Source organism: Bos grunniens, chromosome 1 (genome assembly GCF_055505025.1).
Source record: "Bos grunniens cultivar Pamir isolate PY7600 chromosome 1, Bosgru_T2T1.0, whole genome shotgun sequence".
Lineage (NCBI taxonomy): Eukaryota > Metazoa > Chordata > Mammalia > Artiodactyla > Bovidae > Bos > Bos grunniens.
In genome coordinates, this window is record NC_141165.1 from 28,143,703 (window position 1) to 28,167,730 (window position 24,028).

At 46.1% G+C, this 24,028-nt stretch overlaps 1 protein-coding gene across 4 annotated transcripts in view; it reads right to left on the reverse strand.

Moving 5' to 3' along the window:
• The window catches only part of NMNAT3 (nicotinamide nucleotide adenylyltransferase 3), a 121,458-nt gene extending 109,891 nt beyond the window's left edge, over positions 1-11,567 (reverse strand). For 2 of the 4 annotated variants that reach the window (XM_086369140.1, XM_086369061.1), the window contains exon 1: positions 11,228-11,451. The gene's annotated coding sequence lies outside the window, so the exon portion shown is untranslated. Of the gene's footprint in view, positions 1-11,227 lie in introns of all 4 variants that reach the window. The other 2 variants (XM_086369034.1, XM_086369210.1) reach the window with 2 other exon arrangements.
• Between the last annotated feature and the right edge of the window lie 12,461 nt (positions 11,568-24,028).

Consider the following 24,028-nt stretch of genomic DNA (forward strand, 5'->3'; position numbering starts at 1 on the left):
ATGAAATTAGAGAAGGTGGACCACAGGCCACCCAGAAACCTATACTCAGTCACCTTACCCTGCTCTTTCTTCTTCCCTGCTCCTTGGCACAGGCCTCCTCCGCACGGTGTGGACACAGAGCTCCCCGTGCCAGGCAGTGTGGGAATGAGTGACAACGGCTATAGTTCATGACCCAGAGGATCCACAGTCCGGTGAGAGGAGGCAGGTAAGTGCAGGATGGAAGGAGCTACAAGGTAGTGGCTGTCTATGGAGAGGCAGGGGTGTAGGATATGGGATGAGAAAGACCATTTTCATTGTGTATATTTATATTTACTTTTTTCTTAACTTTCCAATCATGTAAATATGTCATCTATTCCAAAATTTTTTTTACTTAAAAGGTAAAGCTTCTGTGGCATTTAGGGTAGTTCTCGAAGGGATAGACACGTTTGGAGACTGTAGCTAGGTTCATTTCCAACAGTCACAGTGTGACACTGACATGCCTCCTACCTCTGTTCTGTTGCTCTGCAGCTGGGTAGGTGGATAAATACAGAAGAAATGATGCTCTGAGCCTTCTGAGGGTGTGTTATGAGAGGTGATGGAGCTTCTACCTCGTCCTCTTGGGATGCCTGTTCTCAGATCCCAGCTTTCCTGCAGGTAGGAACCAGGTCCCAGCTTCCAGGCCCGTGAGAGGGCCACTGAGATGCTCCGGCCCCAGCCACCAACTAACTGCCCCTGGATGAGACCCCTAAGGTGAGATTTGCTTCACTAAACCCAGTCAACCCCCAGAATTGTAGAGACCATAAGCAAATACTTGTTTTCTTTTCAGTCCTTGAGTTTTGAGGAGCAGTCCTTGGTTTGTGCCTTTGTCTTACACTTGATTTTCCAAGATGGAAGCTTTCTGACATGCTTAGAACAGTTTACCTATAATCCCAAGGAGGGAGCAGAAACCACCCCAGGGGGCAAGTATTTAGTTGCCCTGTGAAAGTAAGAATAGTCTAAACAAATGAAACATGTGACTGTGGATGCTCTTGGGGGCCACAAGAGGCACCCTTTGGCAGGCTGCTGGGTACCAAGGTCTGGGCTCCAGAGAGGAGCTGTGATGGAGCTGAGGATGCAGAGGGTGTTCAGGTAAGTGAAGTCGTTTAGTTATGTCTGACTCTTTGTGACTCCATGGACTGTAGCCTACCAGGCTTCTCCATCCATGGGATTTTCCAGGATACTGGAAGTGGGTACTGGAGTGGGTTGCCATTTCCTTCTCCAGGGGATCTTCCTGACCCAGGGATCAAACCCAGGTTTCTCATGTTGCAGGCAGACGCTTTACCTTCTGAGCCACCAGGGAATATTGTTCGTAAAGGTGGTCGTTAAAAACCAGGGGTGAAGATGAAGTCATCCATGTGGAGTCTAAGGGAAGTCAAGAGAGGAGGCCTGGGGATGCCCCCACTGAAAACATCAGTGGAGGAAAGGGAACAGGTGGAAGTCAAAGAATCATCATCAGGGAAGAAGGAGGAAAATGCACGAAAGAAAAGTTCAGGAGGTGGGCACGGCCAGAGGTGTCGACTGTTGCACCGAAGACAGACTGAGAAAGTTTTGGAAGATTTCGCAACACAGAGGTCACTTGTGACCTCTCTAGAGGAGAGCTCTTCCTGAAGAGGTGGGGGAAGAAAGGAAAATCTCACCAACGTTCATCATCAACACATTCCCATCAACACAAAGCACTGCAACTAAACTTGATGAGACCAAATAGCAAATAATTTGGGGCTCCCTGCTTTATCTTCTGAGCAACATGAGAGGGGAAAACGGAAGAAGGAGAAAAATCAAAATGCATACAATAAAAGGAAAAAAGGAGACAAACATTAACACACTGGATGACTGCCATCTGCACAACACTGAGGTGGCTGAAAAAGTACAAGATAAGGGAACCAACCACCTCTGAAATTCTTCTTTTGTTCTTATTTTGGTAGAGAGACTGTGAAAGATTCCTTTGTTGATCATTCACAGCAATGGCACAATGAAAAGGTGGGCCATGGCACGGGGAGCCCATAGACCTCATCTAGGGAGCCAGTACCAGTGAGCTGGAGTGGCCGCAGGGAGCACTTTGAGGACAAGGATGCAGATTCGGGTATCAGGGAATGAGGTCTGTTGTGTACCCAGGACATGGAATAGGGTGCAAGCACCAAGCATTCACCATCTCAGTGTTTACGGAATGTGTATCAAAACCATACCTTAAAGGGAAATGGCCTCATTTCTCTAAAACACCAGGATCTTGAATCCTTATGCAAATACCAAAATGCCCATAACTCAAAGCATATGAGATTTAGCTACTAAATCCTATTGAGCTTGCTACATGAACAATTTTAAATCATCTCTTGGAGAAAGGCCTTCATTTGTAGTGACAAATATGCCAATAGACAATAATAATAAATACATGGAAATATTTCTAGAATCTTCAATATGTGCCCAAATTTCTGCCATTATTCCTCCTCCGTGCATAGAAAAAAAAACAAAAAAACAGGCATATAAAATGGAATGAGAGTTAAACTATAGAGTGAATTAAGTTGAAATGTCAGCACAGCCGTAGTGTGCGCCTCAATTGTTAACAGATATTTTGATGAAGAGCTTACTAAATCTTTAATTGGAGATGGAGTGTTTCTATATAGAGGCAATGACTACAAAACATTTATCACAGTGTCTAAGGCCATAACTACAGAAATTCTCTCCCATCCTCTGGTATTAGTGTCAGGATGGTGAATCCAGTGTTAATATTAAAACATGACACTGGAAATATAATTTAATTATGAGTTGATACAAATGAGGTTCAATGCTTTCTCCCAATGATTTTTTTCTTTTAGCATCATCCTAGTGTACTTGAGAAATAACAGGAAAAAAATCTAGCTACAGAAAAAGAGGGGGAACATTGCCACAATAAAGATAAATCTTATTATATACTCAGGCCCTTTTTTAAAGTGTTGGGTCTCAAAGTGCATGGCTGCAGAATACTTACGTTCTGTGACAAATCAAATATTGGAAGTCTAGCCCAACGTACAGGGGAAAATATGGTAGTAGTATTCTTACTTAAAGTTTTCGTTGTATGATTTTTCATAAACTGAGGGTTGGTTATCCTTAATGTAGTCCTCAGTTTAGTATAAGTAGGTGTCTGATTCAGCACAGAACTACGGATTTGGTTTTTATTTTTGGCCACACGGTGTGGCATGTGGGATTTAAGTTCCCCAACCAGGGACTGAAACTTCGCTCCTGGCATTGGAAGGCAGATTCTTTAACCACTGGACCACCAGGGAAGTTCCATGGATTTGGTTATTTCAGTTTAGTGCACTGATCATTCTCATGGTGTTTAGGGAAGAATATCCAGGAGACACTGTCCGAGCTGAGCCCTGAACTCTCAGGACTCGTCGTTTAGCAAGCCAGCATCTTCTGTGTGTCTGCATCGACATCCCTTTGCCCTGGTGCTTTACCTGGTGTTTGAGGCTGCTGGAAAGCCCAGAGAAATCACTCCCCATAAGGAGTAATGTTCAACCAATGATGGATCACAGTGAGAGATATACATAGGCAGGTGCGAATCCCCAGAAGAGGTTAATGCTGGGAGGCGTGCTCTACTGGCTGCTAGAGACTCCTAGTAGGTTTACACTTCAGTGGTTCACGCTGGTGACCTGCTCGATGTGCGCTTCTCTGGCCCATTCCTCTACTTCCTTATGTCCCTTCTTTATTTGGGAATCTCCTCCCAAATAAGCCATGCAGACTCAAATCTTTGTCTCAAGTAAGGACACATGTCATGATTTCCCAGTGTATGGCCTGTTGAGTTCAAGAACTGCTGCTAGCACTAAGCAGCAGAGGATGCAGGGACAGGGCTGACCCAGGGAGAGTTGACGTCAAGAATGTAAAATTCAGGCCCCGAGGTACAGGATACCAAGACCTGAGCAGGACAAAAAGCCAGAGTGCTGTGGGTTACCAGTTATGGTGGTAACTAACCTAGGGAGTGAGCGTGTGTGTGTGTGTGTGTGTGTGTGTGTGTGTGTGTGTGTGAGTGAATGTGTATGTGTGTGAGTGTGTGTGTGTGTTGTGGACAGAGTTTGCTGAAACTTTACCAATGAGGCCTCCAAAGGTTGCAAACCCAAACTGCCGATCCCCACCCACCACTGGGGACTAGGTGGGGAATAGGGAAGAGAAATAATGACGGAAGGGTGTGAGGCTGCAGGGCAGGGAAGGGCAGTAGCTTCCTCTAACTTAAAACAACCCAGAAAATCTGTCTGCATGGCCAGAGTTAGCACATCTCTGGGCCACTCAGCCAGTGGACCCAGAGGATGTGCCTCGACCAGAGACACAGAGGCAGGGAGCCAAACTTGGCCTTAGAAATTGTTAAGTGAAAGATTTAATCAGGATAAGGCCACGAAGGCAGTGAACTTCAAACAGCAATTAGCATAAAGATCATTGTTTAATTTGGCTTGTTTTAAAATTTAAAAATGTTAGAGGAGTAATAAAAAAATAGAAAGTTTAAAACATGAGAAAAAGGTATCCATTGTTCCACTGTTCAACTGCAAGTCTTGTCCCTTCAAGGCATCCCTTACAGATTATTTTTTTTAAATATTTATTTGGCTGCGCTAGGTCTTACTTGTGGCATTCCCTGACCAGAGACTGAACCTGGGGCCCCTGCATTGGGAGTGCAGTCTTGGCCCCTGCACCACCAGGGACATCCCTAGACTATTTTCTTGAGTACATCTTTCATATAACAGTGTTCTGTTCACTGAACAGGTAATGACTTCCCTCATTACTAATCTTCCTATTTTTAAATATTCCACCAACCTGGTCTCTGAAACTTGACTAACCCTCTTATACTGTAGAGTAAGTCACTTCTAAGTTTTCACTATTATAAATAATGATACATCTTTATATAGTGGCATTTTCCATTTTTAAATTATTTTCTTGAGACAGAATTCCAGAAACCAAAGGGTAGCAATTCAGTGACATGTGAAACAGGCAGCCCCTCTACTTTTATCATCTACAGTCCTTGGATTAGTCATAAAATATAAGCTGGGCAACACTGGCATCCCTTATCTCACACAAAAAAATATTAACACAAGATGGACCAATACTATCATAAAAGTTTCAAAGGAAGGCCAGATGGGAGAAATAAAAAACAGAGCAGTCTTTGAAACTAACTATAGGGTTCGAGTAATAAACACCAATTTCTGATCTTTAAAATGAACATTTGAAAGTTAGCAATGATTTCAAGTTAGACTCCTACACCCTAATTCGTGTAACAGGCATTCTGTTTTAATGATCACCTGCTCAGAGAGAAACTTCTAGCCTTTCGAAGCTTGCTCTTTCCCTGGCCTGGTGGGATTCCCTGACTGACTGACATTCATCCTCTCCCATATGCCACTGACTGAGCCCAAATTTGGCTTAGTTTGCATCACTTGTCTTCATCATTCGTTCCCCCCAATTGCCAACCCTTTTCAGCAAGCAGACTGGCTGACAGCAGAGCAGCTGGTGCTGGTGGTTAAGGGGCAATTAGGCTGATCCTGTTGGTCAGTCATGCTCCACACTCCTCTCTTGCCAGTGCTGTGACTGGGTGGGAAGGATCGGAACCAAGGTGCTTACCCCTTACGTGTCTGCCTTGAATATGTTAATTCTGCCAGTCGGTTCCCACGCTCCTACCTGGGCTGGGTCCTGCCTTGACAGTTCATTTTTATAACAGGAAGCAAGGAGGGAGCAGTTTGCTGATGGAAGGGGGACGGCAGGAAGGAAGGTAGGCTCTAATTTAAAACCATCTTAGGGGCTCTAAAAAGTTCCGGGATGACCGATGGGCATGTTTACTCCTTAGAACCCTTTTCATAAATACCTACCACTTAACATGCACTTCCGAGAGGCATAAATACCGCCACTGTGTGTCAGCCTTATGGAAGGCAGATTTCCAGAGCCACACGATTGCAATCCTATTAGAGCTGTACCCTGAGAATACAGCAGTCAACCCCAACCCACCAAGACTGGTGCTCAATTTCTGCACTGCAGTGCAGCTTCCCTTCCCTTGCTTCGGGGAAAACGGCTGCTCATCTCTCATAATAAGGTCCACTTCAAAGACAGGTGGGGATCAAAGATGTATTTTGCCATCAGCACTGGCCAAACAAAGTAACTCTCTAATAACATTCAGTCGTGGAGAGGGAATGTTTCCTGGGGCTGTTTGGATCATGTCTTATTTAACGCTGGACTTCTAGTATGATTTTCTCCTGGTTCTCAGAGGGACTGACTGGGCTCGAGGCAGGTGTGGTGCCCCTCTGGAGAGGACCCTGGCTCCTCAAGAGGGACCACACTGGGACGGCAGGGCTCTGCAGGAGCAGGTCGCTGCCAGCTCATCCACCCACCCACCCACCCACCCTCTGCTGCATGCAGACAGGTGCCCCTCCCGACCTGGACAAGAGCAGTCAGCTGTGTCCTTCCCCCTCAAATCATAGGTCTCTAGACGCAACGTCATAAAATCTATGCTGGAACCTCAGCCTGGTGCCTAGAGGTATCAAAGAAGGAGGGAAAAACAGGCTCTCAGTGGACCCTATGGCTCTGAAGGGACAGGGCTTCAATGCCCACTGTGCTTGGTCTGCCATGAGGCAAGCTGGACATCCGTTAGCTGCCACCACCCAGTATAAGAGGTGTGATTCTGAGAACTAGCACACCCAGCAAGACAACATCCAAGGCAGGGCTCTGTAACTGTAAAGGGTTAAGTCAGCAGTTAGCACCAGGGGCCGATTTCCTGGAAGACAATTTTTCCATGGACTGGGGGGTGGGGTGGTTTCAGGATGATTCAGGCGCATTTTATTTATTATATGCTGCTGCTGATCTGACAGGAGGTGGAGCTCAGGCAGTAATGTGAGTGACGGGAGCAGCTGTAAATATAGATGAAGCTTCCCTTGCCTGCCGCTCACCTCCTGCTGTGCAGCCCGGTTCCTAACAGGCCAGCCGCTGCTCAGTCCTGCTGTGCAGCATGGGCCAGTACCAGTCCGTGGCCTGGGGGCCCTGGGGTTTAAGTAAACTGGAGCGCTAGCATTATTCTCCCATTTTGAAGCCAAAGCACAATGATTTTTAAAGTACACATTCTTATAAGATTACCCTGGTCACATAAAATATATTATTTGCCAGCATTTACTGAAAAATACTATACTATCCAATAGTCTTCAAAGATATATAAATAACTGAGTATAAGCCCCCAATTAACATTTATGGGTCTCTTCTATGTATATTGATATATTTCTATATCTATCCCACCTTATGCTTCTCCTGGCATGCCAGGCTTCTCGTTCAAGGCAGTAAATTCAGTTTAAAATTTGGTCATGTGCTCAATACTGTCTTTATCAATAATCTGTCTCATGATGTCTTTGGGCTGCATGAGGGTGGAGGCTGTGTCACTTCGTCTCAGCATTCTAATCCCCAGGACGCTGCCTGAAGAATGAATAGAAGTGGGGGTGGGGGGGGCGGGGAGGAGAGAGGACAATGAGCAAGATAGGTGCTGGGTACCAGGGATGCTCAGTCCAGTAGCTGTGGAAGTGCTCACAGCCCACAGAGTAGCTGGAGAGGCAATATCCGTCAGAGATGCCCACTGGGGCCATGGGAATGCAGGGTCGATTCAGAAAGGCTTCCTTAAGCAGGTTGTGCTCCTGCATGTGCTGCAGGGGTTCTGGCTTTCAGGGAAGCTCTGGCCAGAGGCAGGGGCAGCAGGGAGGCACAGAGATGCAGATCAGACCTTTACCCAGCGGGAGGTCAGGCCCAGAGATGGGACTTCTGGATGGGAAGGGCAGACAGCCCTGACTTCTAGAAGACACTGCCACCTTCATACAAGGCATTTTCATCCCCAAACCCATCACTGGGAACCTGAGATTCCCCTGGAGCTGACTTCCCCAGGTTCACACTGACCACAGAATGCCTTTCTATTCCTCGTTCCAAGATTGGTGCTGTGGGTCTATGAGTACGTGAGTGAGACAGTGATGAAGGGATCATGAGTCCACTGTGGTTTGTTAAACACACCATGCAGAACTGCATGTCTAAAACAGTGGGGCAGGAGTTGCTGTCCTGAGGCCTGCCCTGCAAAATGGGATCTGTCTGTCTATCAGGGAACTATGATAAACGAGCAAAGACAGACACTGGTCAGGACGAGCCACTTTATTTAAAAGCTTCGACAGCCCAAAGTGGTTTAACATAGATGCATGGAAGATTTATCTCGATGATAAAATACCTGAACTTGAAAGGCACATAAATTATCATTTTGCAATTCTTTTTCCTTTTAAGATTTCACATAGTCAAGAGCTTTAAGTAATGAATGAAATGCACATAAAGCTGTCTGGTTAGTGTCTGCCCAGACTGCACAGAGCCTCTGCTTCCAGACGGGACTGAGCTTAGAATCAATGCCACCCATCTGTGTCTGTGGCCTTCTCTTTGCCTTCACAGTGGAGATCACTGGGAGAATTATCAAGATAATAATAATATTACCTGCAGTTATCAAGATAATAATAACTGCAGCTATTATTGACTGAGTACTTCTGATACCCCATGCTGCATGATGAGGATGTGTGCAGGTGTGTGTGTGATCCTCCCAACCCAGGGATCAAACCCATGTCTCTTGCATCTCCTGGGAAGCCTGTGTGCCGAGGACAGCAAGCCACATACTTATATACAAGCATTACTGAATGTCCTGTGAATAAGGGACAATGAGTCCCACGTTACAGATACAAAAGTGCACTTTAAAGAGCTTCTGTGATGCGTGTGAGATCACACCAGCAATTTCATCTGACTCCAAAGCTGCAGTGTTCACCACTAAGTTGCAACATACATGAAAACAGCCCTTAGCAAGGGCCTAAAAACATTAGCTATCTCTCCCTATCTTCATACTCCTTTCTTTTAACAGCACACTTAAATACACTGGGAAATTTGCCCTGCAGGTTTAGGTTTCTTCATTCATTCATTATGCCCCCAGTACTCTGCTGGGTACAGGGCTTACAGAATCGGATTCCACAGCTCCTGGACCAACCAGTCTCAGGCAATTACCATATCCATAGGAGGGCAGGGGCCAGCAAGGAGCAGGGGCAGCCCCTCACGGGGGACCCACATCCAGCTGTGGGCTGGAGACAACCCAAACAAGACAACATTAGGTCTCTTTCAACTGTACTACCCCACCTTCACCCCCACCCCCATGCTTTTGCTCTTTTCTTTGGCTTGAGTCTTCTGACAGCCTGGCTGCTCAAAAGGCCCTTTATCACACAGAACACCCCTTTCTGCTGCCAGGGCTGATGCTTTCCGGTAAAACCACTGCAATAGATAACCCAACTTCTCCACTAATCACCCCTCACAGTTCCTCAGAACCAACCTCCCATCTCGTTTTATCAATTTTTACCCAGAATAAAGAATAACAATTGCAATGGCAGCAGTAACTTCTACATGTCAGACTCTGACCTATGTATTTTATGTACATTAAATCCCCATAATAATGCTCTGAAGTAAGCACTATTACTACCGCTCTTTTAGTTTATTTAGGGGAAGAGGGAGGGAGGTTACATTTCTTCGGAGCCAACTAGATATCAAACGCTGTCTTCAGCTCCCACAATCAGTCAATAAGTGACCTGCCCAGGGTCAGACACAGAGCTAGGCAGTAACAATCTGAACCCAGGTCTGTGACTGCCTAACCCAGCACTCCCTTTTTGCTCTCCACAAGTGGTATTGCTACAGTCTGTGAGGGGAAACATAGTGGCTGCCCAAAGCTTGCCCTCTCCTCCCCTTTCCCCGAGCAACCTTCTGTTGTTGTTTCTTTTAATCCCTATTCACAAACCACGCCAGACTTCTCTCTCAACTGTGTTAGCCACTCTCTGGGCTTCCTGGCCTGTTTTCATGGGGCAAATCCTCAGTCAACACCAACACTATAAACAGAGCCAAAGAAGGAATTGGCATCATCCAAGACAATAAAATATACCAAGCAGTCAGCAGCCAGGTGTCTTCTGAAGCCCTCAACGTGCTCCTAAATCCCTGAGGGTCCAGCAAGGGACCAGCAGGGTTGCTGTCTCCTGAAGCGGTAATGCCACCAATGAAAACAGTAAAGTCAACGCTCAGCTCAGGAGTATGAGCCTTGTGTTCTCAGGGGGCTCGCTGAGCTGGCAGCGGCAACTGAGGCTTTCTGGGAAATGCATACCCGGCCCTGGTTGGGAGCAGAAGGGCTTTCCCTGGCAAGGCCAGAGGGTCAGGCTCTGCTCCCAGAGCACCACGCTCACCAGGCTGGGACTGTCAGTATACTTCACCTGACTCACCCAACGTGGGCTCCAGGAGGGCAGGACCAGTGGGGAGCGGGCATCAGTTAAATAGTGAGTGACTAAATTGGTCATCATTTCAGAGAAGAAGCTGTTTGAGAGATTCTACTCAGACAAGGAGACAGGACTCCAGGAGAGGGGAAGTGAGTTTGCCTGTAAGCAGCACACTGCGTTCAGCCCAGATCAATGCCCTGCCCAATCTAAACATCTTCACCTTTACCTCACTTGCTGCACGTTTGAATACCTCTAAATTACTTACGTGCAACGTCTCAATCGCTAATGGGGAGGAACAGTCCCATTTTACAGAGGAGGAAGTTAAGGAACTTGCTTTTCTTCCAGCTCTCAGTGGGCCAGGCCCCCAGACCTTCCTTTTCTCAAAGAAGCCACAGTCCCTCCCAATAAGTGTGCTTGCTCTGTGGTTCTCCACTTTGGAACCCTTACATTCATACTGAAGAGTGAGCTCCCGGTATTCTTTATAGATAGGGACCACCGGCTACCTACTCTCCCAGCACTCTGCACGTACTATCTTCATCGATCTTTCAGTTTCAACTTTTACACTAGCGTGTGGCGATTATCTATTTGCTGTGGGTCTCTCCCACCAGACTGCAAACTCCACGGGGGCGGGCACCACGTTCGTTGGCCCGCACTATACCGCCAGCACGGAGCGCAACGGCATGCAGTGTTGGGTGAAACCTTATTTGTATTTGTTGAGTGCACGAGTGCTGAAGGTAGGCTCGGGTTTGAGCCACAGGGCTGCTGGGGTTAGGTTGATAATGCTGTGGCTAGAATGGGCGGCGCCAGAGGTAGAGAGGAGGCGCTTTAGTGTCCACCCGACCCGGATGGGCTACCGGGCGCCGCGCCCCGCCTCCACCTGTCGCTCCGGCGCCGGCCAGGTGTCGGCGGCCGCCAGCCGGGGTAAACGGGGGCTGAACAGGCCCGGCGATGGCTGCGCTTACCTGCGCGTTGCGGGGCTCCGCAGAGGCACTCGGCGAGCCTCCGGGGACTCCAAGGAACTAGGGGCCCGGAGGCGCCGAACCGGGGCTCCTCGCCCGCGAACAGCCCTGCACCGAAGGCCCGGCGAGAACCGCGCCAGACCTGCGCATGAAACGTCCTTTCCGGGGGGGTGGGGGGGGTGGTGGCGGGGTCAGCCCGGGACCTGCCCGCCCCGCCCCCGCGCTGGGGGTAAGAGGGAGGGTCTAAGGAGAACTTGACCTTGCGCTACTCCGGCTCTCCGAGGTGGGCGGAGTCAGAGAGAAACCGCCGGCACCCTGCTTCCTCACTGGGGGCGGGCCCTAAAGGAGACCGGGTTCCCATGCCCCGCCCCCTCCCTAGAAACCACGCTCACTCGCCCCACTCTCCCACCCCTGCCCCATTCACTGTTATTGTGTGTGCGTTTGCATTTTATTTTTGTTTTGCATTCCGTTTTATTTCTTATTTTTATTTTTTACTTTCTTTTTTTAAAGATCAAAATTTTAAATATATCAAAGTAATGCATGAACGTTTTTACAAAATAAAATTACCTACTTACGTGTTCTTAGTATGAAAGCAAGTGTCCTCTCCCTTGCGCCCTCCACGCGGTCCTTTATATCACTTCCTTTGTTGAGTTCTAGTGGTTGCCCCCATGTCGCTAAAAAATAAGCTTACATAGCGGTTTCTTGATTTATCTATTGACTTTCTGCCATGTTAGATGAGGATTTACTCTTTACTGCAGCTCTGCCCCCACCTTCATGACAAATTTACACCTCTGTTCTCAAGTCCTGCCTTGGTGAGCTCTGAGACCTTAAACCAGGAGTGGATGAAAGTTTTCTGGGGCTTATATAGTTGTGGGGGGAGGGGAGAAAAGAGGACTGTTACAGAAAGCCCTACAGGATCAAGGCTTGTGAATGAAAATTTATTTAGAATGGGGAAAGCAATCACAACAAAATGCTGGGGCCTTGGAAATTCAGATCCGTGTTCTCTGAGATCTTTGTAGGCAATTTATTTCCTGAATTTGCTTCCCCAGTGCGGCCTGGCCTCCTCTGCTCACCCAGAACCCTCCATAACCCCCAGTCCTTACAGAAGAAGTGAAGGTCAAGATGCATCAGTTTCTGCCGATAGGATTTCCTAATGGAGTGAACTGAAGTGTGCAAGAAAGAGACATCGAGGATGATGTCAAGGTTTTATGACTGCCGCACACCTCATTCCCAGCCCTTCCTAGCATCCATGACAGGTTCTTAGTACAGAGTGTTTTGTAAAGCTGGCTCTGGGTCCCCCTGCCTGGTCACCTGATCCTCACACTGCTCCCACGAGACTGGCTGGAGTGGCATACTGTCCCTACTTTTAGGAGGGCCTGTACTTGTCCCTCTTGAAACAGCACAGGGCACACGGCTAGCACACAATAAGTGTACAGGTGACAGGTGATAGGCTTAGTCCACGTCTTCTTACTCAGACTGAAGAGCCAGTGTCCACGCCCTCCCTGACACCCCTTCTCTCCTGGGAGTTCAGCCCTTCCCCTTCCTCTGCTCTGCCTCCCATGTTCCCTTCTCTCTCTTCTTCCTCATCCATCTTCCTAGAATCAGGAGTGACTCCCTTAGGGTGTGAAATGTGCCTCAACAAGCTAACCTTGAGCAAAATCTCTTTACCTCTCCAAACCTTAGGATCCTTCTCTGAAATCAGAGATAAAAGCGTCTGTCTAGTCAAGGCTGTGGTTTTTCCAGTGGTCATGTGTGGATGTGAGAGTTGGACTGTGAAGAAAGCTGAGCGCCGAAGAATTGATGCTTTTGAACTGTGGTGTTGGAGAAGACTCTTGAGAGTCTCTTGGACTGTAAGGAGATCCAACCAGTCCATTCTAAAGGAGATCAGCCCTGGGTGTTCTTTGGAAGGAATGATGCTGAAGATGAAACTCCAGTACTTTGGCCACCTCATGTGAAGTGTTGACTCATTGGAAAAGACTCTGATGCTGGGAGGGATTGGGGGCAGGAGGAAAAGGGGATGACAGAGGATGAGATGGCTGGATGGCATCACTGACTCAATGGACATGAGTTTGAGTGAACTCCGGAAGATGGTGATGGACAGGAAGGCCTGGCGTGCTGCGATTCATGGGGTCGCAAAGAGTTGGACACGACTAAGCGACTGAACAGAACTGAACTGAAGTGGTTTCATATGTATATGCATTTTGTCTGTGTGCTCAATCATGTCTAACTCTTTGCAATCCCAGGGACTGTAGCCCACCAGGCTCCTCTGTCCATGGAATTTTCCAGGCAACAATGCTGGAGTGGGTTGCCATTTCCTATTCCAGGGGATCTTCCCAATCCAGGGATTGAACCCACATCTCTTGTGTCTCCTGCATTGGCAGGCAGATTCTTTACCTCTTCGCCACCTGGGAAGCCCATGTAATATGCATGAAGATTTTTTTTCCCTTTTTTAAAACCCCTCCTTTTTTTTTTTTTTAAGCAACTCAGAAATTTTAAATATTTGTCAAGTTTATTGACCTTTTCGTATTATTGCTTCTGGATTTTGTACCATAAAGACCATTCCCACTCTGAGATCTTAAAGAAATTAGAGTATAATGATCTTTGGCTGTTCTCTTATTGATAACATGGTTTATCTCCCAGCAAAGTGGGAAGGTTGTGAGAAAGGTTAGGGACTTAAAATCTGTGTGTAGCATGTTGGAACCATAGGTTGAGTTAAAATCAAGGGCTATATCATTTTAAGTCAGGGCCCTGACTCAAGGAAGAAGAGGCTTGACACAGAATGCCAAAGAGGGGATGGGCAATGACCTATCCTTGCAAGGAATGCTTCTTTCTCTGGGGTAATGAAGATTAAGCCTTGGTTCAAGAAGAAGCATAAGTATTGGAGATTCAGCATCAGTCCTTCCAATGAATATTCAGGACTGATTTCCTTTAGGATTGACTGGTTTGATCTCCTTGCAGTCCAAGACTCTCAAGAGTCTTCTCCAACACCACAGTTCAAAAGCATCAGTACTTCAGTGTTCATCTTTCTTTATGGTTCAACTCTCACATCCATACATGAATACTGGAAAAACCATAGATTTGACTATACAGACTTTTGTTGTCAAAGTAATGTCTCTGCTTTTTAATATGCTGTCTAGGTTGGTCATTGCTTTTCCTCCAAGGAGCAAGCGTCTTTTAATTTCATGGCTATAGTCACCATCTGCAGTGATTTTGGAACCCAAAAAAATAAAGTGTGACACTGTTTCCACTGTTGCCCCATTTATTTGCCCTGAAGTGATGGGACCAGATGCCATGATCTTGATTTTTCGAATGCTGAGTTTTAAGCCAGCTTTTTCACTCTCCTCTTTCACTTTCATCAAGAGGCTCTTTAGTTCTTCACTGTCTGTCGTAAGGGTGGTGTCATTTGCATATCTGAGGTTATTGATATTTCTCCCAGCAATCTTGATTCCAGCTTGTGCTTCATCCAGCCCGGCAATTCTCATGATGTACAGTACTGTTGCCTGGAAAATCCCATGGATGGAGGAGCCTGGTAGGTTGCAATTCATGGGATCCTAAGAGTTGGACACGACTGAGTGACTTCCCTTTCACTTTTCACTTTTGTGCATTGGAGAAGGAAATGGCAACCCACTCCAGTGTTCTTGCCTAGAGAATCCCAGGGATGGGGGAGTCTGGTGGGCTTCCATCTATGAGGTCGCACAGAGCTGGACATGACTGAAGCGACTTAGCAGCAGCAGCAGCAGCAGCAGCAGCAGCAGCAGCAGCACTCTGCATATAAGTTGAAGAAGCAGGATGACAATATACAACCTTGATGTACTCCTTTCCCAATTTGAAACCAGTCTGTTGTTCCATGTCTGGTTCTTACTGTTGCTTTTTGACCTGCATACTGATTTCTCAGGAGGCAGGTAAGGTGGTCTGGTATTCCCAGCTCTTGAAGAATTTTCCACAGTTTGTTGTGATCCACAAAGTCAAAGGCTTTGGCTTAGTCATTGAAGCAGAAGTAGATGTTTTTCTGGAATTCTCTTGCTTTTTCTGTGATCCAACGGATGTTGGCAATTTGATATCAGGTTCCTCTGTCTTTTCTAAATCCAGCTTGAGCATCTGAAAATTCTCGATTCATGTACTGTTGAAGCTTCACTTGGAGAATTTTGAGCATTACTTTGCTAGCATGTGAAATGAGTGCAACTGTGTGATTGTTTGAACATTCTTTAGCCATTGCCTTTCAAGGAGATCAAACCAGTCAATCCTAAAGGAAATCAATCCTGAATATTCATTGGAAGGACTGATGCTGAAGCTGAAGCTCCATTACTTTGGCCACCTGATGCGAAAAACTGACTCAATGGGAAAGACCCTGATGCTGGGAAAGATTGAAGGCAGGAGGAGAAGGGGATGACAGAGGATGAGATGGTTGGATGGCATCACCAACTCAATGGACATGAGTTTGAGCAAGCTCTGGGAGCTGGTGAAGGACAGGGAAGCCTGGCGTGCTACCAGTCCATGGGGTCTCAGAGTCAGACACAGCTGAGAGACTGAACAACTGGGTGTGAGGTAGTGCCTGGGTGTGTCTGGGTGTGAGGTAGTGTCTTCTAGCGGTAGGAGGTAAGAACCTTACACAATAGCCCTGCTTCACTTAACCCAGGTCAAGGAGGGGCGAGGAGCAGTGGTTAAGACATCCATTCTGGAGAGTTAGCTCCTAATACTCTAAATCAGGGACTATCTAGATAGGGTCAGGCCCTTTGCTTCAGGGCACAAAGGGCTAATGAATCACCAATATAACAGGGTAATTTTTTTTATCTCTCCTTTATGGGTAAATTTCATTTCTCCTGAATCCTCTCTGCCTTTATGAGTAACGGATGTGGCCAGGTAAAGCCACCTCAGGATGGGGGAGGGTTTTACACAGAGGGCATCTCAGTTTGGGTCCCTTAGAAGCAGATCCTGAGACAGGGATTCAAGTGCAAGTGCTTTCTTTGGGAAGCCAATAAGTAAATTTATTTGGGATGCATTTTAAGCCAGCTACATATAATTGGATTTTGGTCCTGTAGGAAAACTCTAGAAAGCAAAGAATATGTAAAGAATCTGGCTCAGAATTATCCCACCTAAGAAAGAGTGAAGAAGAGAGGTCACTAAAAGGAAAACACTGGAGCTGACAGGGTGGCTTATTCTGAACATTTTACAGATACTTCTAGGCATGTACCATGTGGTAACCAGATGAGATCAAGCTCTATCTACTCTGAAGCTTCCTTCTGTCACCTGATGAAGCACTTTCTGTATATCATCTCGGGCCTACAGGTGTGACCTATGAACATTCTGGAAAACTTGCTTTTAGACAGGACCTTGATGGTACTGCAAGCTGAGTCAGCCTCTGTGGTGGGATGAACCCATAACCTTGGCTGCTAAGCTCTCAGAAAGTGCAAGCTTTGGCTGCTGAAAGTAAAACGTAAAAAAGGAGATTGGTGGACTTTTAAAATAATCAAATGGGACAACTTTTTCAATCCATTTAAGGACTTTGGAAGGTGGATATTGGACTTTCCTGTGGTCTAGTGTTAAAGAATCCATCTGTCAACACAGGGGATACAGATTCCATCCCTGATCCAGAAAGATTCCACATGCCCCAGAGCAACTAAGCCCGTGCACCACAGCTACTGAGCCTGTGCTCTAGAGCCCCCGAGCTGCAACAACTGAGCCCATATGCCACAGCTACTGAAGACTGTGAGCCTAGATTCTTTGCTTGGCAGCAAGAGAAGCCCCTGCAATGAGAAGCCTGTGTACCACAAGGAAGAGTAGCCTCTGTTTGCCACAACTAGAGAAAACTTATGTGCAGCAATGAAGACCCAGGTACAGCCAAAAATAAATACGTTAATTAATTAATTAAAAGGTGGATATTTTCTTATAGGTAATGAACAGATGATGCCTATGCTGATTCTTTCTTACATGGCTGATTGCAGCAGGCCTCCACTAGAAGGTACCATTTCATCAACCTGGCTCCATTGGTCATAGTTACTATTGAGTTAAACTGATCCTTTTGAAATACGAATCAGGACACTGCTGCTGCTGCTGCTAAGTCGCTTCAGTCGTGTCCGACTCTGTGCGACCCCATAGACGGCAGCCCACCAGGCTTCCCTGTCCCTGGGATTCTCCAGGCAAGAACACTGAAGTGGGTTGCCATTTCCTTCTCCAATGCATGAAAGTGAAAAGTGAAAGTTAAGTCGCTCAGTCGTGTCCGACTCTAGCAACCCCATGGACTGCAGCCCACCAGGCTCCTCTGTCCATGGGATTTTCCAGGCAAAAGTACTGGAGTGAGGTGCCATTGCCTTCTCCGCAGAATCAGGACACAGCACTCCCCAACTCAGAAGTCCTCAGTGGCTCCCACCACAATTAGCATAAAACAGCAAGTTCTCCCCAATGGCCTCCAAGGCCCTCACAAGATCTGCCCTGATGAACTCTCCATGCCATCATCTCCTGACAGTGACCACTCCTCACCCCTAGGCTCCTTGAATTTGCTGCTGTTTCTTGAACACCCTAGGCCTGTTTGCACCCCAGAGATACTGAACTGCTGTTCTCACTGGCTGAACTGGGATACTCCCCCTGGTCCCAAGGTAATTTATCCACTTGATTAGCTTTTGAACAGACCACCTACCTGAGACATAAACAATGAACACTCCCAAGTACCACCCCATTCATAGCACTTACCATCTGTCATTGGAATGTATATTTCTTTAAAAAAAAAAAAAGGTCTGCAATAGGTCTTAATGCAGCATTCAAACACTTAGTGTGTTGTGTGGGATCTTGTTCCCTGACCAAGGATTGAACCCGGACACCCTGTATTGGGAGCACAAAGTCCTAGCCTCTGGACCACCATAGACCCAGAATATGTATTTCTTCATTATTTGTCTCCCTTCCTTAAATGTAAGGTCCCCAAAGGACTCTGTCTTTATATATCTTGTTCCTTGATATATCCCCACCCTTATTATTATTATTTTTTTTATTTACTTTTAGCCACACTGAGCAGCTTGTGGGATCTTAGTTCGCAACCAGGGATTGAACCCATGCCCCCTGCAGCAAAAGTGTGGAGTCCTAACCATTAGATCTCCAGTTCAGTTCAGTTCAGTTCAGTCACTCAGTCGTGTCCGACTCTTTGCAACTCCATGAATTGCAGCACCCCAGGCCTCCCTGTCCATTACCAACTCCCGGAGTTCACTCTAACTCATGTCCATCGAGTCGGTGAGGCCATCCAGGCTTCTCATCCTCTGTCGTCCCCTTCTCCTCCTGCCTCCAATCCCTCCCAACATCAGGGCCTTTTCCAATGAGTCAACTCTTCACATGAGGCGGCCAAAGTATTGGAGTTTCAGCTTTAGCATCATTCCTTCCAAAGAACACCCAGATCTGATCTCCTTTAGAATTGACTGGTTGGATCTCCTTGTAGTTCAAGGAACTCTCAGGAGTCTTCTCCAACACCACAGTTGAAAAGCCTTGTCTAACTCAATGAAACTAAGCCATGCCATGTGGGGCCACCCAAGACAGATGGGTCATGGTGGAGAGGTCTGACAGAATGTGACAGAATGTGGTCCACTGGAGAAGGGAATGGCAAACCACTTCAGTATTCTTGCCTTGAGAACCCCATGAACAGTATGAAAAGGCAAAATGATAGGATACTGAAAGAGAAACTCCCCAGGTCAGTAGGTGCCCAATATGCTACTGGAGATTAATGGAGAAATAACTCCAGAAAGAATGAAGGGATGGAGCCAAAGCAAAAACAATACCCAGTTGTGGATGTGACTGGTGATAGACGCAAGGTCCAATGCTGTAAAGGGCGATATTGCATAGGAACCTGGAATGTTAGGTCCATGAATCAAGGCAAATTGGAAGTGGTCAAACAGGAGATGGCAAGAGTGAACATCGACATTCTAGGAGTCAGAGAACTAAAATGGACTGGAATGGGTGAATATAACTAGATGACCATTATATCTACTGTGGGCAGAAATCCCTTAGAAGAAATGGAGTAGCCATCATGGTCAACAAAGGAGTCCGAAATGCAGTACTTGGATGCAATCTCAAAAATGACAGAATGATCTCTGTTCGTTTCCAAGGCAAACCATTCAATATCACAGTAATCCAAGTCTATGCCCCCACCAGTAATGCTGAAGCAGCTGAATTTGAACGGTTCTATGAAGACCTACAAGACCTTTTAGAACTAACACCCAAAAAAGATGTCCTTTTCGTTATAGGGGACTGGAATGCAAAAGTAGGAAGTCAAGAAACACCTGAAGTAACAGGCAAATTTGGCCTTGGAATACGGAATGAAGCAGGGCAAAGGCTAATAGAGTTTTGCCAAGAGAACGCACTGGTCATAGCAAACACCCTCTTTCAGCAACATAAGAGAAGACTCTACACATGGACATCACCAGATGGTCAACACCGAAATCAGATTGATTGTATTCTTTGCAAAGATGGAGCAGCTCTATACAGCCAGCAAAAACAAGACCAGGAGCTGACTGTGGCTGAGATCATGAACTCCTTATTGCCAAATTCAGACTTAAATTGAAGAAAGTAGGGAAAACCACTAGACCATTCAGGTATGACCTAAATCAAATCCCTTATGATTATACAGTGGAAGTGAGAAATAGATTTAAGGGACTAGATCTCATAGATAGAGTGCCTGATGAGCTAAGGATGGAGGTTCATGATATTGTACAGGAGACAGGGATCAAGACCATCCTCATGGAAAAGAAATGCAAAAAAGCAAAATGGCTGTCTGGGGAGGCCTTACAAATAGCTGTGAAAAGAAGAGAAGTGAAAAGCAAAGGAGAAAAGACCTCCAGGGAGCTCCCTATCCCCACACTTAGAGCAGTGCCTGGCCCCTAGTAGGTAATCAAGAAATATTTGTTGAATGAATGAATGCATTGAACTTATGAAAAATAGAAACAAAATCAGTAAGCATACAATTAAAAAATATCCTAAAGTGCAGACTTTCAACTCACCCAGATTGGATTCCTCTTAAGTTGGGAAGGATCGTGAGAGCAGAGAGAGAGAAAAAGTGAAATAAAATGAAGTGGTGAGATGCATTATATAATCTACTTCATAATTACAGGTGAATGTTCAGCTTAGAACTTTGACTCTTTTACATTTGATCAATATCTGTGTTAGTATTTAAGCAGAGGTTAGTTTGAAGGGATATGTACTCATTCAAACATAGTAAGAAAACTTTCCCCTGGTCATTTTAATAATTCAGAATGGCGTTTTGTGGCTTCTGTTGGCATATGAGGGCCCCAAACGGTAACTGCTTATCTGAAAACTGAGGCGTTAATCAAATATTTACGATCTCACTTATTTTTATTTTCTGCATATCTTTTATTTCTGCTTCCCACTTTTTTTTTTAACCCATTTTGCGGCACATGATTCACACACAAAAGTTAATAGAAATGTTTCATGGATTATTAAATGCAGCTAAGTAATGAGTTTTTTCTAGAACATAAGGCCAAACTGGGGCTACTTTGCTGTTCCTACAAAGTACTTTTTATTTGAAGGTATGGACTACTCTGCTCTGTATTCTAAAGGTAAGGCAGATTCTGTATTTTGTAAGGCAGATGCGTGTCTGCTGCAGAAAGGACTTTAAGGTGAAGACAAAGATTCCCTAAAAAATAGGTTTTATAGTGGTGCGAGAAGTGGATTTGGAATAGAGAACAGTTGAAAATATAGAATTGGTAGGTGAGGCCTTGACATCATGGCAAGATAACACTGAACAGTGACTGTTTGCTAATGAAAATATTATACACTGGTGTTACCAGCAGTCGAGTGGTTTTGGTGAGCCTCTACCTGGGCTTAATTGTCCAAGAAATGTTCCAGTAGCAGCATCTTACTGATGGAGCTTTTATATTCTAACCCTGTTGTTAAAACTGTAATCCAGACAGTACTGTTGATCCAGGCTCACTTTGTACATGGCAGGCCTTCTGAAAGAGGTCAAAGTCGTAATGCATCATTCACATTGGAAAGTACGCTAGTAATAAACCATTGTTTTTCGATAAGGAGAGAGGACCTGAAGAAGTTAGATGTTTTTTGCAGGTTTATGCATAGCTTGTCAGAGATGGGGTTGGAGTATTGTCAGAATTTTTTTTGTTATTGTTGTTATAAGCAATGGAAAAGTCTCTGCTCAGACTGGGAATTTATTGGTAGGATTGGACCTTCATAATTTATGGGAAGGTTGAAAATCCAGACTTAGAAAGGGGCAGGCAGAAAGAAAGAAGTTCTGAAAACCTAGAAAGTGAAAACCCTAGGAATAATCTCTTAGCAAACATGGTCTGGGGAGGATGTCACTGCCGGGATAGATGATTAAGCTTTAGCCACTTCTGTCTTTATTTCACTCATGCAAGAGCCCAGGTCCCAGGAGGGCCCCTTACATTTGACAAGATTAGGACATGATCCCCTGGCTGTCCTGGCGTAGGTGTTGGCAAAGCCCTTCAATTTTGGTTATTGAAAGGAAGCTGCCTGAATTTACTCTTCTGCTAAGCCTCGTGGTGGAGAGAGGCAAATCCCCAAAGGACCCCCAAAGTTGCTGCTGGAAGGAAGCCAGGGATGCAGGGCAATCAGGATACAATGAAACACCTGTTTAGTTTAAAGCATGAGACTGCTGCGCAGCTAGAGAAGGCCATGAGGAGCAAGCAAGAGTTCATGTGGGATTATTAGGAAGGTTTTTCTTTTCAAACACAGGAGTCCTCACCTCCTCCTTCCTTCTGTCTTAGAATGTGGGCCTGGAGGCCAAGCAGCCATCTTGAGTCTGAAGTGACAAGCACGACCTCTAAAGCAGCGGTTGGCTGCCTTTTTGGCACCAGGGACTGGTTTTGTGGAAGACAACTTTTCCATGGACGGAAGAGGGAATGGTTCAGGTAGTCACGAGAGCAATGAGGGGGATGGTGCAGGCAGTAATGGGAGTGATGGGTAGTGATGGGGAACGGCAGATGAAGCTTCACTCGATCACCTGCCTCTCACCTCCTGCTGTGCAGCCCAGTTCCTAACAGGCCATGGACTGGTACTGGTTTTCTGCTCCGGGGTTGGGGACCCCCGCTCTAAAGTACTTGCTAAGGCTATTTATCCCCTGCCTGAGCAGATGAATAGAAGGAGTCTGATATACCAAATATACCATGGGGCTGCTGTACCAACTCTGAACTGCCTGCCTACAGACTTCTTATTTTGTAAGAAAATTAAAAACCTATTTGGCCAGGCCCCTAGAGTCGGGTGTCAGAAACACACAGCTTTCACAATCTGATAATACAGATTGGTCCTAGAACTCTGGTCTCTCCATCCCTTTTATACAGCACCTTTCCCTGGTGGCTCAGTGGTAAAGAATCTGCCTGCAATGCAGGAGATCTGGGTTCAATCCCTGGGTCAGGAAGATCCCTGTAAAGAAGGACATGGCAACCCACTCCAGTATTCTTGCCTGGAGAATTCCATGGACAGTGGAGCCTGATGGCCTACAGTCTATGGAGTCACAAAAAGTCAGACATGACTGAGCAACCAACATGCTCATTTTCACTTTTCGTTTTCCTGTTCTACTTACAGAGACATGATTCCTGCCTTCAAGAAGCTGATGGCAGATTTGAAGTTAAAATAATCTTCTTAAGAAAGTAGAGAGCAAAAGCCTGTGATGTATAGTACATTCTGAGGGACTTCCCTGGTGGGCCAGGGGTTAAGCATTGGTCTTGCAATGCAGGGGATGTAGGTTCAGTCCCTGGCTGGGGAACTAAGATCCCATATGCCTGGGGTCAACTAAGACCACACACCACAACTACTGAGCCCATGCTCCGAAACGAAGATCCTGCATGGTGCACCTAAGACCCAATTCAGCCAAATAAATATTAAAAATAATTATAATAATACATTCTGAGCAGTGAGGAACAATGGTAAAGAGAGTTCAAAGGCCAGTCATTCTGCCCAGGCTCTTGAGCATCCTCTTGCCCCTGAGCTCTAACTGTACAACCTACTCTTATATCTTTTCACCTTTGCCTCTCCTCTGCTCCTTTGTCTTAGCATCTAAGAACCTCAAATCTCTCCTGTTCTAAAAAGAATCCACCCTTACCCAAGGGTCCTCTCAAACAACCAATCCCTTGCCTTTTCTTCTTCTCCAAACTTCTCAATGGCGTGGTCTGTCTGCATCTTCTCTCTTCCCATTGAATCCTCTACCCAGAGCATCTAGCTTCATCCCTGCCTCCACACTAAAGTGAGCAATCAGCTGATTACTGATTCCCATGGGTAAATCTTCGTCCCCGTTTGACTGTCCCTGTGTGCTGCCGTTGATAATGCTCGCCACTGCATTTGTAGAAACTTCTCTCTTGGCCCTGAGAGCTCACGTTCTCCTGGATCTCTTCTTACATCTTGGAGTGTGCATCCTGCCTTGGCAGGCCTACTACTCAAGGCATCAGATCACATCCTAGCTAAAGTGAGGACACTCTGCCCCTCCCTGGAAACTGAGTAGTGAGTGGACAAACTAAGACACTAAAATGGCATTCTTCTATTTTCACAGCAGTGCCCTGGAGGTGCTGTTGAAGAGCTCCTGCCACATAAGGCCCCAGAGCTGCCAGGTTTCTATCTGCCTCCTGCCTGCTTCTTTGTTCTCCCATGGCCTCCAAGCAAATCCTTTACATCATCCAGAGTCAGTTTCTGTTGCTGATGCCTTGTTCTTATTCTAATTTATAAACACACGAGTGCAGAACAGGCCATGGGTCCTGGTTTGTACCTGTGTCCTTAGGGAGCTCACTCTTTAAGACTCAGATAAAATATCCCTCCTCCTCCATGCTGCCCTCCATGATTCATATC